This window comes from Lissotriton vulgaris, chromosome 1_2 (genome assembly GCF_964263255.1).
Source record: "Lissotriton vulgaris chromosome 1_2, aLisVul1.2, whole genome shotgun sequence".
Classification (NCBI taxonomy): Eukaryota; Metazoa; Chordata; class Amphibia; order Caudata; family Salamandridae; genus Lissotriton; species Lissotriton vulgaris.
The window spans coordinates 148,339,083-148,355,002 of NC_141686.1; positions in this window are offsets into that span (position 1 = coordinate 148,339,083).

Here is a 15,920-nt window from a genome sequence, read left to right on the forward strand (position 1 = left end):
AAGTTTATTGGCTGCTACCAGGAACAGAGATTTACGAAGCACAACACGTGTGGTTCGCTAGAGACTGCACAAATTCGATGAGCGGAGCATGGTCTTTTATGCCAAAAATCACATTCCAAAGGTGGTATCGGTTACATACAAACTGACCAATAGAAAAACGACATTTCAAACATATCGCATGACGACAATCCCACTTTCCGTTGTCCAGTCCACCAGAAATGACCAAGCACATTCCAATATTCTGTTCGATCAGGCCAGACAAACCCATCATAAAACCTCAACCTAAGTCAGTGATTATGTCGTAAAGGAAGGAGCAGAAACAGATTGGGAGCAAGATAGAAAGGTGGGTGAAGTGTGCTGTAAACTTCGGCATGTCCTGCTCTTTGATCTTTATCTGACCAGCTGCTTAACAAGGAACTGGCTCAGCGAGGTCAGCCTCGGGCAAGGGAGTCAGTTCGGCCAGGTCATTCAGAAGTCAGCTAAGGTGTACTTGTCCCAAGGACTCGTTCGGCCGCAGTCATCAGCCTATGTGAGGGCAACCACACAAAATGGCTGCCGTTCACAAAATGAAACCCGAAGGTTCAAACGAAATCCCTAAATAAATAGTGTTCTCATTGATCGATTAATGCGAAAACACTCGTACATACCGCATTCATGATTTGCGGTCCGCTGACACCAAATTCATCTGTTTCCGACGACCTTTATTGAACGGGTTCGGAACCACCGAACCTCAGTCCCTCAAACTACGAAACTACAGTTTCTGCCTGGCTTTGGCGCCAGCCTTAGCCAACCAGAAATCCCAGTTCTAACACTACCTTCATCCCATCCTAGCATAAATATCTGCTCAGTTTACATGATCACATCAATCAATCAATCAAATAGTACTAGTTGGGTGCGATTTATCACTCTGGGGCTATCCAGGCGGTGCTGCAGATATCAGTCCAAGGATTGAGTTGCTTCCTGAAGTGGTTCAGGGAGGGTGAGGTGCGGAGGTGGAGAGGGAGAGGGAAGGTGTTCCAGGCTTTGGCGGCGAAGTGAGAGAGTGAGCACCCTCCGGTGTGGCCGCGATGGATGCGTGGAGTCTGTACACATAAATATATAGGCACTGTGTTGGCCTGCAGAAGGAGAGCTTCTATTTCAAAGTAAGTTAAACAAACTCCTGTTCCCCCTGTTACCCACGCCAAAACTTCCCTTCTACATCATGCGCACAAGACTACTGAGTTTGATAGGTCTGTTCACGGGAAATCACAGGTTTTTGTAGTCTACAAATGAGCATATTTCTGTATGGCGCCCATTGCATATCATGTGCCGTCATACTCGAGCTTCCAAAACCAATATTCAAGTATAGAGGAAATCTAATTTTTAGGATTCCTTCACTTGCTACTCGATGCAGAGTTGATCAAAGCTGCCAGCCTATTGTTAACCACAAACTGTGGGCCTGATTCACAAAGGGAACCCGCAATCGTGGCAGAGGCCCCGCACTCATGGGGACCTCTCCGCATTCTGGACAGAATCTCCACAATGAGAATTATCATAGCGGACATTCCGCCCCACACGCTTCCAACCAGACACTGAACATGGTGTAGCATGCTACACACATGGGATATCACTTGAGAATCACACCTAGGGGTAGTAAGCACTATGTAAATGTTAAAATAATAACAATACCATACCTTGAGTGAAAGTATAACTATCTGACCTTAAACTGACTCCTTAATAAACTGAGGGCCCTTCTTACCTTCCAGAAGCAGCCTGCCCCCGAGACAATGCACATGCTGCACTCAAGCCTTCTTCTTGACTCTGTCCCACCACCACCCACTGCCTGTCTCAAGACCCAAGGCTCTGCAGGCCTCAAGCATAGAAGACAAACAGAATTAATTGCAATGGATTAAATTAAAATACATGCAATTTAATTTAGTTTGAATTGACTACTCTATATAACCCCGTAGTCCAGGGGTGTACTGGGAAATTTCTGATGGAACACGCAAATCAGGGGGATTCTTCCCCCTTCACCCTCCTACTAGGTCTGCCACTGATATCTCATTTACTGCTTCCACCCCCCTGCCCGCACAATTTTTGACACAGCCAGAAAATGAAGTGGTAGGTCAGCATATCGTACACAGGAATATTGTCTGACATAAACATTGAATCCTAACTATTTTTTTATAAACAAATCCCTATCTGGTGTAGATTGTATACTATTATCTCCATTGAGGCATTATTTTTTAGGAATTTTTAGGAGATTACATTTATGTCAGGTGACATTTTGACAACAATATTTTGCTACCATCCCCTCGATAAACCTACCAAGCAGGCTTGTTTGGTAGGTGGAGCGACCCAACGAGGGACGAAGTAGCTTGGGGCTATTGCTGGGGTCACAGGCTCCAACCTGGGGCAGAAAGACCCACTGTATCTGTATTGCTTCTCTGTTGTAAACCTAAGGAGATTGGAGCTCTTTTGTCAATACCCTTGGCTTATTCCAGTTCTGTAATCCACTTGCAATGTAAAACTTGATTCTAAGCTTTGACTTTCACTGGTGAATCTTCAGATGGATCCAATTGTCAGGCTGCCGGTGGAGACATGCTTCAGATGGGCTGCTGGGCAGAGCTGCTGCAACTGAAAATGGAAGCTATTGAGACGGCTAATTAGTTGTTTTCAGTAACATAAAGTCGCATTATCCAATAGTAAAGCTGTTCCATACCTGCTCCAGTTACCATAGAAATTGCTGCAGCGGTCCTATGTGAATGGAGACACCCCTGAGTGCACCAGAACCGAGGCACACCCGCCAGCTGAATGCAAAAACATGAGCAGATAATGGAGCCTCACACTAGAAACCAAAGCAGATGCGCAGAGAGCATTCAGCAGCGACTGTTGCCTAAACAATTCCCTCAAATTTGGGAATGAACTCTTAAACTGACCTGTGAAATGCTCAAAGAGTGGAGAAATAGTGAATTACACCTGTCCCTGATCTGTACCTATGTTTAGAATTAAAGTGCTGTAGCCCAAACATTATAATTTTTAGGATGACAAACTATTGCAACCTGCTTAGCTCTAATGCACATGAGGAGGCGATTTTTTTTATGTAACTAAAGCATTGGGTGGTAGCGCACCGTCATTTACAGACAGCACACTTTCCTTTGAAATTGCCTCTAAATTTAAAAAAGACATCTCTTATTACTGAAAAACTTTATTGCACACACATGATCATTTGTGGAAATTGTGTTTCAGTGAATATTTATCATTTGTGCATCACCAAGTAAAAGTGTCTTGATTTGTTTTGATACTACTAATATTTTTTTTCCATCATACTTCAGAATTAGAAGAAAAAGTGCTTCATTTTTGCTTCCAAACTGCGGAATGTGTACAGCGCATTTACAGTGATTTACATTTTGCTGTGCGTTGTTGAGAAAAGACCTCCTGCAGCCTTTTCCTTTCACACTCCCTGTACCCCAGCAAGGCTGTCACATAATTCACTTTACTTTTCATTTTCAGACTGCAAAGTCAGAGAAGTTTGTAAACACCAATCCCCATGTTAGCACGTTGGCCGCGGCGCTAATTCTGCTGCGGCGCTGGGGAGGTGGGGGGGGTGAGCGCGGCACCGCCATGCTCGTGACGGAACTATGCCGTCATGAGTCACGGGCGAGCTGTGCTCATGATGGCGGAGTTCCGTCACGATTCCGCCCACTCACTAATTTGCCCGCACATGCGGGGAATCAGGGCCGGGTGGGCGGAGCGGCCTCAGCATGATGGAACCACGCCGACATGAGCACACGCCGCCCATGGCTCATGACGGCGTGGTTCCATCATAAGCAGGGAAGGGGTTAAAAAGATCAGCAGCAATTTGTCAGTTGACATAGCCTGACATTTGACTTCTGTCTTGGAAGCGCAGCAAATGTGACAAGATGAATTCAGAATTTGAAGGCATCTCAATTTATTGCTTGGACTTTCACTACTCAATATGAATCAGTCTGTGATGTGTCACGACCTACAATTTGAGAAACACTGCTGTAGGCACTATACCAATTCCAACAACGGGGAGAGGGCCTCACAGCAGGTAGGTCCTTTTACTAGGTATCACAGTGGCAATCACAATCTTGCATCTGAGCCCCTATGAATTATGCTGTATTCCGTTTTTCTGTGCACCCCCCCTCCCCCCCCCACACACACACACACAGACACACAGTACTACCGTGAGAGGCCTTTGACTGCTGGCAATCGCTGTCTGAAAGCCTGGGTCAGTTCATTTGTGATGGTAACATTCAAACATCAATTGAAATTCAGCTATTGCAGGTCTTCCTTAATCTTTTGTTGGCTTTCTCCACCTTTGAGAAACAGCCTGGTGACACTTAAGAGGTCTGATGGGGTCCAAGATATCTGCAGGACATTATCACCCCCTTCGGCGTCAAAACTGTAATGTACGCTGACGACACACAGCTGGTGGTTTCAATCAACCAATCAAACACCAGCCTAGAAAATCTCTCCAGGTGTCTAGAAAGTGTCTCCCAATGGATGTGTGACTCTCGACTCAAACTAAATGGTGACAAATCGGAGATTCTTCTACTAGGTAATCCAAACAAACTTCCAGCAAACCTCTCCTGGCCACCCTGCATGGGAACTCACCCAACACCAAAAACCGAGGTTAAAAGCCTAGGCATATGGCTCGACCAGGACCTTAATTTTAAAACCCAGGCCAGAAAAACCTCAGGGACCTGCTTTGGCCTTATCCGCATGTCCAGAAAGATCCTCCACCTGATTCCCTTCCAGTCCAGGAAGCTACTGATGCAGGGGTTGGTTAGTTCCAGGTTAGACTATGGTAACGTCTTGTACCTGGGAGCCCCGGCATCAGTCGTTCAGAGACTACAGGTGGCCCAGAACGCGGCAGCTAGAACCCTAACAAGAACCAAAGCAAGATGTTCGGCGAAACCAGCCCTCAAAAGCCTGCATTGGCTTCCAGTGAAGGAGCGAATCACCTTCAAATCGTTGTGCATCTCCCACAAGATCATGCACAACAAAGGCCCCCCAATCCTCAGACCCCTGATGAAACCCCACCAGTCCACCAAAAACCTAAGATCTGACTCACTTGCCCTTGCTAGCATCCCAAGAATAAAAAAGTCAAGACCCAGAGGCCGCTTGTTTGCCTTCAATCCCCCAAAACTATGGAACACCCTACCGCTTGCCATGATGAGAGAACATAAACTCCTCTCCTTTCGGAAACAATTAAAAACCTGGCTCTTCCCTTAATTCCAGTCTTCCTTTCCGCCCCTCATCCCCTCTGGAATACTAGGTCTTGTTAGCGCTGGGATGCCCGAGGGTAGCTATGTGCTCTACAAATCCCTACTCAAACTCAAACTCAAACTTATAAGTCTACCTCCATCTCTCAGGTTTGGCACTGTCATAATGGTAGCAGTGCATCTGGGTGTTCATCAGAATCTTCAATGTCCACATCTATAGGGAAGACTAACTTCTACTGGGTGGGGATCTTCTCTCTGAGTCCCTTGCTCAGCATTGAGCTACAGTTCCAAAGCTTTCTCATGTGATATTTTGACTGGACATGTGTCCACTCTGAGCTTATATCTCTTGAAGGGAAGGTCCTAAATCAATCTTATTTTAGATTGCAAATGGAGTGTGTGGTATAAGCCTGTTCTCTTATTTTTACACGTGCCAAATTGTTGCTTGCCACTTTGCCATGTGGTACACTGCCACTTGCCATCCATATGCCATGCCTTCTGCTCTTGTTTACTCCCCTGCCATGTGACTCCCTCTCTTTGAGCCCTCTTATACTGCCCTGCCTGCCCACTGGTGGGTTCTACTTGTGGATACCGACTCCAGCAGCTGTTTGAGAAAGTTCACAACATCTATGAAGTCCCCTCTCTATCTTCATTGATCTCGTAATTTATTTGAATGGACAAGAAAGGGTGAGGCAGTGCAGTCTCAATGTTTTTTTCTTTTATTTCTGCGACTTGTAGTCCTGCTAATAAAATAAACAAGACTACAGGTCCCAGAATTCAAAGAAAAAACCTGGCCTGCAGCAACACATCAATCATGGACCTGGTGCACTTCGCAGGGCTGCTGATTGGACAACTGGAAGACCTTCGAAGCCTTTAAATTACTAGGGAACAGCTGATACTTAGTTTTGGCCATGTAGCTTTTGACTAACCTGTTTCATGGCCATTAACTTTCCGCTACCTTCCTGTTGTTTCCTTCTCGCACAGGTGCCACTGAGCCAGGACCGGACTGGGAACAGAAACCGGCCCTGGCAAACTGCTCATCCGTCCCCCCCACGCCCCCCCCCCCCCTCCGAGGTGAGGGGGAGTGCAGCTGAGCAGTTTGCGAGGGCCCGTTTCGGATGAGTTTGTTACAGGGGGCCGGTATTGCTGACCCCCGGTAACAAAAAAGGCTCCCCAGGGGCCCAAACCGGCCCCCACCCTAGAGGCCTACCGGGGAAACGCCCGGTGCCCGCTATGGCCAGTCCGGCCCTGCACAGAGCTATAGCAATCCATTAAGCCTGGCTTATTCCAAAATAAGTAATAACGAGCATTGGCAATGACAATAGGTTGGCTTTAAAGGAATGCTGTATGATAGTTTGAAGCATTACAAGTAAATAGCATGGGAATAGATACATATTTCTGTGGAAGCGAAGAAATGCAGAATAATATTGGTGTAAGTTAAGGGCGTGAGGTGATAATTGCACTGTCAAGCCGGACCTAAAAATGCGTTTAGTTTAATGACTGCCCACCTCCCGTTAGTGCTGCTGCCAGAGAAAAACACCATAAGTTATCTAGCTCTCTAAGACACTTTACTAACATTCCAATGTCCGATGTGTGCCCCTGAAAGTTCAAGCTTAGGTGGATAAATAAAATGATCACAGCTCCTAGAGGGCAAGCACTCTTTTTGTGGAAGCACACAACTTCTGTCCAATCAAAACATGTACTCCTGAACCAAACACGTGGGGGGAGCCAAAGCACCTCTTCTGGTGGTTCTCACAATAATTGTCTGGCAACTGCTGGGTTGTATAGCTAGGGTAACCAGACATCCCGGATTTACCTGGACAACCATGTTTTTTAGAGGACTGTCCCGGTGTACCAACACTTCTTTATTTTAGGTAAATGTCCCTGTTTTTGAGACAAAGGACAGGTCACTCTGCATAGCAGAATGGAAGATTATGCATCTACATTCACCGGAGCCTTTGAAGACTGTAATGTTAAGTAATGTATCTGTTTACCGCTACCTGCTTCCAGCAGAGACAGAGTGGGGCAGAGGACAGGGAGAGTTCAAGGTGGAGGGATCCTGCCACAGACATGCATACACACAAACACACAGTTACAAGCGTGGGTGTAAATAGGTGTGTGTGTGTATATATATATATATATATATATACATATATATATATATATATATATATATATATATAACCTACTGGTGGTCACCAGTAGGTAGTTATAGTTAAAAACTAGTTTCCATAGGAAATCCGCAACATTCTATTTGGAATAACTTTGGCGCCAGTGGACGAATCTTTGCGAATTTCTCGAAGAAAATGGCCTGCTCTGCTCCGCTCCTTCCCTGAAAGTTTGGGGGTGATTCGTGCAGCGGGGGCCGAGAAAAAAGGGGGGTCCCAAAATGTGTTTTCCCCATCCAATTTTCCATAGGACCTTTAGCCAGGGCTACAGCCCGAATGGCTGAACGGAATTACACCAAATTTGGCAAAAAGGTTGAGTTCGGTTCGCATATCATGCTTTTTGTTAAATGGTGTAAATCCGTTCAGTAGTTCCTGAGAAAATCCAAAGTAAAATCGTGAGTATATCTATAGGCGCTTACAGTACGAGTGCTGTACGAGTACTGTACAAGTACTGTACGAGTACCATACGCGTACGTACGTGTACCTTTCCAAGCACGAGCTGCATGCTGATTGGCTGTCAACAGTCTGTCAACACTCCAAACCAGGAAGTGTTGGCAGCCATCTTGTGCCTCGGTAGACTGAGGCACAAGAAAGCAGAAAAACAAACGTGTAGAACGCAAAAGGGGGCAGGGTAGGAACACCCTGATCCCCTAGGCCTGCTCAGGGGGGCTCGCAAGAACCCTCAAGGCCCCCCCAAAAAATGTGTTTTTTGACAACAATCGCGGGGTTCGCGTACGTACGAGTACTGTACACATACCTACGCGTACCTTTTCGAGCACAAGCTGCATGCTCATTGGCTGTGAACACTCCAAACCAGGAAGTGTTGGCAGCCATCTTGTGCTCGGTAGAACGAGGCACAAGAAAGCAGAAAAACAAACGTGTAGAATACAAAAAGGGGGCAGGGTAGAAACACCCTGACCCCTAGGCCTGCTCAGGTGGTCCCACAAGGACCCCTAAGGTCCCCAATTTTTTTTTTTTAAACCCGGTCTATTTTTTTTAAAATTACCCCCCTGGTGGGACCAAATCCCGGGGGCATAGTGAAAAAGAAGTGTCCCCACACTGTCTCGGGGACCACCACCCCCGGGGCAAAGCAACACAGCCCCCTGGCGCATACTGGAGGTTCCTGGTGGGCTAGTTGGCCCCCATGGACCTCCAGTATGCAAGGGGAATTAGCCCCTCTTCTGCAAACGCTCCCGGGGGCTGCGTTGCAGAGAGGTGTAAAAAGGGGCATGGCCTCATTACACCTCTCTGCAATGCAGCCACCTGGCACATACTGGAGATTCCTGGTGGGCTAGTTGGCCCCAGGGACCCCCAGTATGCAAGGGAAATTAGTTTCCCCTCTGCAAATGCACCCGGGGGCTGCTTTGTAGAGAGGTGTAAAAAGGGGCGTGGCCTCATTACACGTCTCTGCAACGCAGCCTCCTAGCGCATACTGGAGGTTCCCGGTAGGCTAGTTGGCCCTCAGGGACCACCAGTATGCAAGGGGACTTAATCAGCCAACTTAGAACACTCTACAAGGCGCGTTAGCACAGTGGTAAAGGTAGGGGGAGGGGCTTGAGGTGATGTGAGTGCCAACATGCCCTGAGGCGCGTTTTAAATTGGGGAATTAATTCCTGTTCAATCCAGAGGTCCCCAAGGGGGTAACTAGTCCAACAGGTATCTCCAGAAAGCGCCACGGAGCTGTGTTGCAGAGTGTTGTAAAAAGGGGGTGTGCCCTTTGAACGCCTCTCTGCAACACAGCTGCCTGGCACGTACTGGAGGTACCTGGTGGGCTAGTTGGATCACAGGGGACCTCAGGAATGAAGAGGAATTAATTCCCCAATCTAGCTCACTACTATTCCTGAAAAGTAAATTTAACTGTACTTACCAGTAACTTGAATTTCCTTCCATAGGATATCATTGCCTGCTATATAAAATATATATAAATTAAAAAAAAATTAAATACAAAAAAATTACAATTTCAATATTTTTAAAAACATTTTTTTTAATTTATATATAGTGGAAATATGTAATGTAATTTAAAAAATAAAATATCTAAAAATAAATAGTTTAAAATATTGTAGTAAATCAGTATAAAAAAATATAACAATTAATACATTTAAAAATGATCATTTACAAAACCTTTGAAATTCACTGAAAAAACCATAGGTTTCAGCCACGTTATAGTTAAAAATGAGCATTTAAAAAACCTTAGAAATTCACTGAAATAACCATGGGTTTCATCCATGTTATAGTTAAAAATTAGCATTTAAAAAACCTTAGAAATTCACTGAAAAAACCATAGGTTTCACACACGTTATAGTTAGGAATTAGCATTTAAAAAACCTTAGAAATTCACTGAAAAAAACATAGGTTTCACACATGTTATAGTTAGCTGGACATTTCACTCATACAAAACCATTGAAATTCCCCCGTTATAGTTAATTCAGCTAACTATAACTTGCGCGCCCGCAATGCACTGCTGATGACGTCACATATTACATCACTCATGACATGGTCAGTGACATCACTCATGACATCTCAAATGACATCACTGATGACATCACTGATTACATCATCCGTGTGAAAGACCTCCTCTCAGCGTAATATAACCCTTGATACACACATTCAAAAAAAGAAAGTAATTTTTTTTTAAATGGAGATACCAATTCCAGTTAGAACAACCTATTCAGTAATTCCAAAATCTACATACACATCCACTCATTCACTGATTTTAAGTTCTTTTAAGCCTTTTATAAAGTTTAAATTTGTCTTTTTATTCTTCCAGATATGTGAAAACTTTGGTAAAATTTGGGTTTAATGAATTGTGTATCAGGAGGTGTTACACTCTTTAAACCTTCTCTTTTTTCTTTTTAACAAATATGAATTTTAACTATTTATGACGTAGGAATATTTTGTCTGCTCGTACTTTGTCCGATTCTGTTTGCATTTTGTTTGTATTGTTTAAAAGACTATGGTCTAAATAAACAAGTTTCTCTCTCTCTCTCACTCATTCACTAACAGTTCTATATAGGCACTCATACATGTACTCACTCATTTTATGTACTCATACACCTATACATCTTAATACACACCGGCACTCATCTATAGAGTTACTCACACACAAACTCACACATGCAAATAAACTATCAAACATCCATTTACTTGCATATACAGCTATACATCCCCCTCTACACTTACTTCTACAGAATCGTACACATACTTACTCTCTTAAACAATAACTTACGGAAACACATACTTATTTATACAGGAACTCTTACAATCTCTTGCTCTCACATATACTCACTTATATACATCAATACTCACATATACCAGTTAAACACATATGTAGTTACTCATAAAGATACTATTGAGACAGTAATTCAGTCACTAACACACCCATACACACACTCATCCATCCATACAGTCCTGCACACATGCTGTCGTCAAAACACATACAAACAGTGAGTCACCCATTCATGCATCTATGCGGTAAGTAATAGCCCCCACCAAACCATACAGACACTGATACTGACACTCTAAAAACCAATTTTTGTTGTGTAAACAATAGCCGATATACGGCATGATGAGAAATATGAAATGTTATATGGCATAAAAACAGATGTATGCTGACAAGCCATAAATGAAAATCATATTTAAATGAATGAATTAACAATACAAATACTGATTGCAGCAGGTATGCTAAGTAAATCATTTCTCGGACGAGAAAACACCACTGCAATATGGCATCTCACATGTAAATGGTGTAGTCCATCCTCTATGTTGATAATCATGTGATCGGAAATGCCGTGACGGAAGATGAATTTTGTAAATAAAAAATGCCGGTTTTTAAGCGTGAATGTATAAACATTTGAAAAAGGCAGTAGACGAAACGCGTTATGTTTTGCTGAAGAAAAAGATTAAAAAACGGATGAACATAAGCTCTGCGAGTGCCTATCTCTTGTTGTTGGACGGAGAGTGAGCGAAATAAGTAACACGGCTACACCGCCGCGAGAACAGCACCCATTCGGGAGTGCACTTTTTCAGTGCAGGAGGAGCGGAATATATATATATATATATACACACACAAACCAAAAAGACTCTCCAAACCTACAAACAGCAAGAATAGAGTATCGGACTCCAATAGGTAGAATGGCAAGTTTTTTATTCTTCATACTCCTCCGTAATCTGACGCGTTTCGAGCCACAAGTGCCCTTGATCACATACGGAGCGCAGTCCGTCATGATTTTTATATCTTTCTTTTTCTTACATGCCATATATATATATATATATATATATATATATATATATATATATATATATATATATATTATATATATATATATATATATATATATATATATATATGTATATATATAACCACATATGCATTTACAAGCCCAATGTGTGTGCATATTTGCATATTTATATATGTGGCTATGCAAAAAAACGGGACATGTATTTAGTCCTACATTTATGTCTGGTCTGTCCCGGTTTTTACTTCTCAAAATCCCGGTCACCTTACCTATAGCCAGACCATAAAAGCTCTGTGGAGATGAAATGCTTTGTAGATTCTAATGGAGATGTGTGCGTGGACCAGCACTCAGGCGCGTTTCGCGTTCTGAGAGAGTTTGTGCATACCTCGACAGCGCCCAGAGCGCCAGCAAAGTAGTGTGTCTGAGATTAAAGACCTCCCTGCTGAAGAGAGCTGTAAAATGGCCCTATCAAGCGACGAAACAGCTAAAAGAGCCCAAATAAGAATGAGAATATATCCTAGAGAGGGAAGCTTGGCAGATAAAGTGCTCATAAGCAATATAAATTCTATTTTATTTTAAACGCGACACCAACGCGGAATGACTGATTAATCCGCCGCCTCCACCAGCCACACACCTCCGAGCATCGTCTGTTTAAGTGATTGCAATAAAAAAACTATTACAAAAAAAACCCACAGGACCCACTCCTCCTCCCTCACTGCCAGGCCTCAGAGCAAAATTTGACGGATTCCTGAGGTTTAAGAGCTCTTCATAGCTTCGCCTTTCAAGAGATGATTTCATTTTCCGCTCGGGAGGGCAGAGCGAAGGGAGGAAAAAGATTCCCCTCTGACTCGGGGCGGCCATTAGAAACAAGTCCCGCTGGTGCTCCGAGCGCCCGGTTTATGACGTGACATGACGGTATTTAGCTACATTATTCGAGGAGAAAAAGGCCATAATTTTCGAAAATGAAAACCCATGTTAATTTATGACGAAAATGTTAAATACTACACTTTTCTGAGGAAAGGTCTACTCGTGAATGTCACAGAGTAACTGTTGTATACTTTTGAGCACACAGAATTGCAAAGCATTGTCCCTAGCAGACCGCACCAATCAGAGATCAAAGTAAGTGCCGCTGCGCATTAGTAAAAGGGTCTCTAGCTATTTGAAACTACCGATCTCCATTCCCTGTGCAGGTCGCAAACCGACCTGCATTTGAAATGGGGTAGAGATCCCCTTCCAGGGAGTGTTTGACAGCCCGGGGGTGCTCTACAACCAACTTTCCCTCTTCTGATGATGCCCTGAGAAGCGGACTGACTTTGGGCCACCTTTATTTGGTGCACAATCACTGCTCCTCCTGAATGATCTTTTGCTTCTGTGCCCATGTCTGTAATATGGCAAAGGCAAAATCTTTCCACATGTGCATACGCCACGCACATGTGCACAGGACCCACAGCATTCTGCCTATCAATTGTTCTTTTTGCATTTGTTGCCATAAGTGGGAAAGGTTTGCCCAGGCATGGGTCCGTTCTCACTGCGCCATTGGATTCAAGCTAGCCTAGCTAATGAGGGGTGATGCTCCGAAACCAGTCCCAAGATGCTTGTTTCCAGTACAGGGAAGACCTGGCTTGGCAGTTCGGGCTGGACTGTTCCCATGAGGAACAGGGTCAAGGCTGATTTTCAAATGGGTGGGTCCAAACTGGGGTGTTGTGGTGAACAAAAGAACGATAGATTAAACCTAAGTGGGAAGTGCTTGTCCAGATGTTGGTCCCATGTTCACTGTGCCAGCCACTGGATTCAAGCTAACCTGGCTGATGAGGGGTGATGCCCCAAAACTGGTCTCAGGATGCTTGTTTTCAATCCTGGAAGGACCTGGCTTAGCAGTTCGGGCTGGACTGTTCCCATTAGGAACAGGGTCAAGTCTGATTTTCAAATTGTTGGGTCCAAACTGGGGTGTTGTGGTGAACAAAAGAACAATGGATTAAACCCATATCTTTGGGACTGGGGTGAATGTTTGCAGTGTTCAGCATTCCATTCCTCAATTGTTCCTTTTGCTATTGTCGCCCTAAGTGGGAAGGGTTTGCCCAGACGTGGTTCCCGTGCTCACTGCGCCACTGGATTCAAGCTAGCCTGGCTGAAGCCCCAAAACAGGTACCAGGATGCTCGTTTCCATTCCAGGGAGGATCTGGCTTGGCAGTTTGGGCTGGAGTGTTCCCACGAGGAACAGAGTCAAGACTGATTTGCATATGGCTGGATCCAAACTGATCTTTGTGACTACTGGTGAATGTTTGCATTGTTCAGCATTCCATCCATCAGCTGTTCCTTTTGCTCATGTAAATGAGGGAACGCCCCTCATGACTGTATCGCACAAAATGTACATATTAAAGAAGGGAACGCTAAAGCTTCTGTGGTCCGTTCTACAATATCAAAGTGCCCTTGCTGTGCAAAAAGTGAGTATGTTGTGTAGTTCCTAGGAGTCCCCCAGGACCTGTGCATTTTGGATGACCTAAACTGAGGGCTCGGTGTCCCAATCGCTTCCAGACACCCCCCACAGGATATGTCACCCATTAAACTAGCTAGCTGTACAGTGCCACTACCACCCACCTGTATTCTACAGTGGTGTAGATAGTTTCTGGCAACCACTGAACTTGACAACCCTGATTCCTCATGTATCGTGGAAAACAGTACAGTATTTTTCGCTCAAACACTCGTGCTCGCTTTCTCTCAGAAAATACACAGGATGGCGATTAGGACATTTCAATAAGTATTTTTTTGGTCCAGCGATAGCCTTGTCTAAAACATATGTGCTGCGACAATCAGGAGACAGAAGCATACGAAAGAGATTGCTAGTGCCAATATAGTAATAGTAGATACATTTCTACCATAGTGCTAACAAGATGAACATATGCCTGAATGTACCTAGCCTAATCTGTATGTGTAGATGTATGTGCATATAGCTATGTGTATCTGTAGCCAAGAAACCCCTTGGGATGAACCAGCCCCCTCATCTGATGGTTTAGAGTGAAGGACCCCGTCTTTGCATTGAGGATGACAATCCGCAAGGTATGTCAGACCGCTGCTTGTCGAAGGTTCAGCATGCAGGACCCCCACTCAGCTTGGAAGAGTTCTCCTTTGATTTGTAGGGTGCAGTGAGGCTGTTTAATACTAAAGTGTTCACTCCAGGGTTTTTTCTAGAATCAATATGTTTTTAACTCCTAGTATGCGTTGGACGGCCGTCCGTCATCACAGTGGGCGTGTGCGGAGGATGGCCGGGCCGTCAGAACCCACCCACTCATTATTTTGCCAGCACAGCAGCGGAATTTGTGCCGCGTTCAAGGGGTTAAAACAATCATGGATGTTTTGAAAACAATCACCAATGTATTTCTTAATAAGTGCAATCATGCACACCTGGCTGTTGGCCAAGGGCGAAAAAAGTGGTGACCCTTATACATAATAATTCTGCCGTACCGGAGGACATATTTATGTACGTCATGTACAGGGATTGTGATAGAGAACCTAGAGCCTGGTGTCGAAGAGACAAGAGCAAGCTACTAGGTAAAAGGTCACCAGTTTGGAATCGTTATTGTCGTGTGGATGGGGCAATGTATGTAAAATGGGGTATACAGGACAGGACCATCCTAAAGGACATGGCAGGTACAAACATCCATTGCATTACCAGGGCACTTACTGTAAAACAGCCCCTCCCATTCATGAGCTGAACTACGTCAAAAGTAAATTGGAACCATTCACACATACATACAATGCAAAAGAATGCGCCTTAAGGAAATGTATATTCAATCACTCACTCAGTTGGTTTTTGTAGAGCGCGACTTGTCAGCAATGGGAGTCTCCAGATGCTGGGTTTCTGTGAGCCTCGGTCAGAGAACCAAGTGAGTTTTTTCCTGTAGTCTTCAAGCGCTGGGGAGGTGCGTAAGTAGAGCAGGAAGTAATTCCAGGACTTGGTGGCATGGTAGGAGAAGGAACGCCCTCCGCAGGGGCTCTGATGGATGCGGGGAACCTGAACTAGGTGAGAGAGGAGGAGTGGAACTCTCTGATTAGTCAGTGGAATGTCATGCAGTGGTTGATGTAGAGAGGTCCTGGATTGTGGAGCAACTTATAGGCATGTGTGAGGAGTTTGAAGGGGCATCTTTCTTAGATGGAAGCCAGTAGAGAGCTTTGAGGTCAGGGGTGATTCTTGTTCTTCTGTGTGGGTTGAGGATGAGTCTTTCTCCTGAGTTATGGATGGTCTGGAGGCAGTTGTGGAGCTTTGGTGGTTTCTGTGTAGAGTGTGTTAC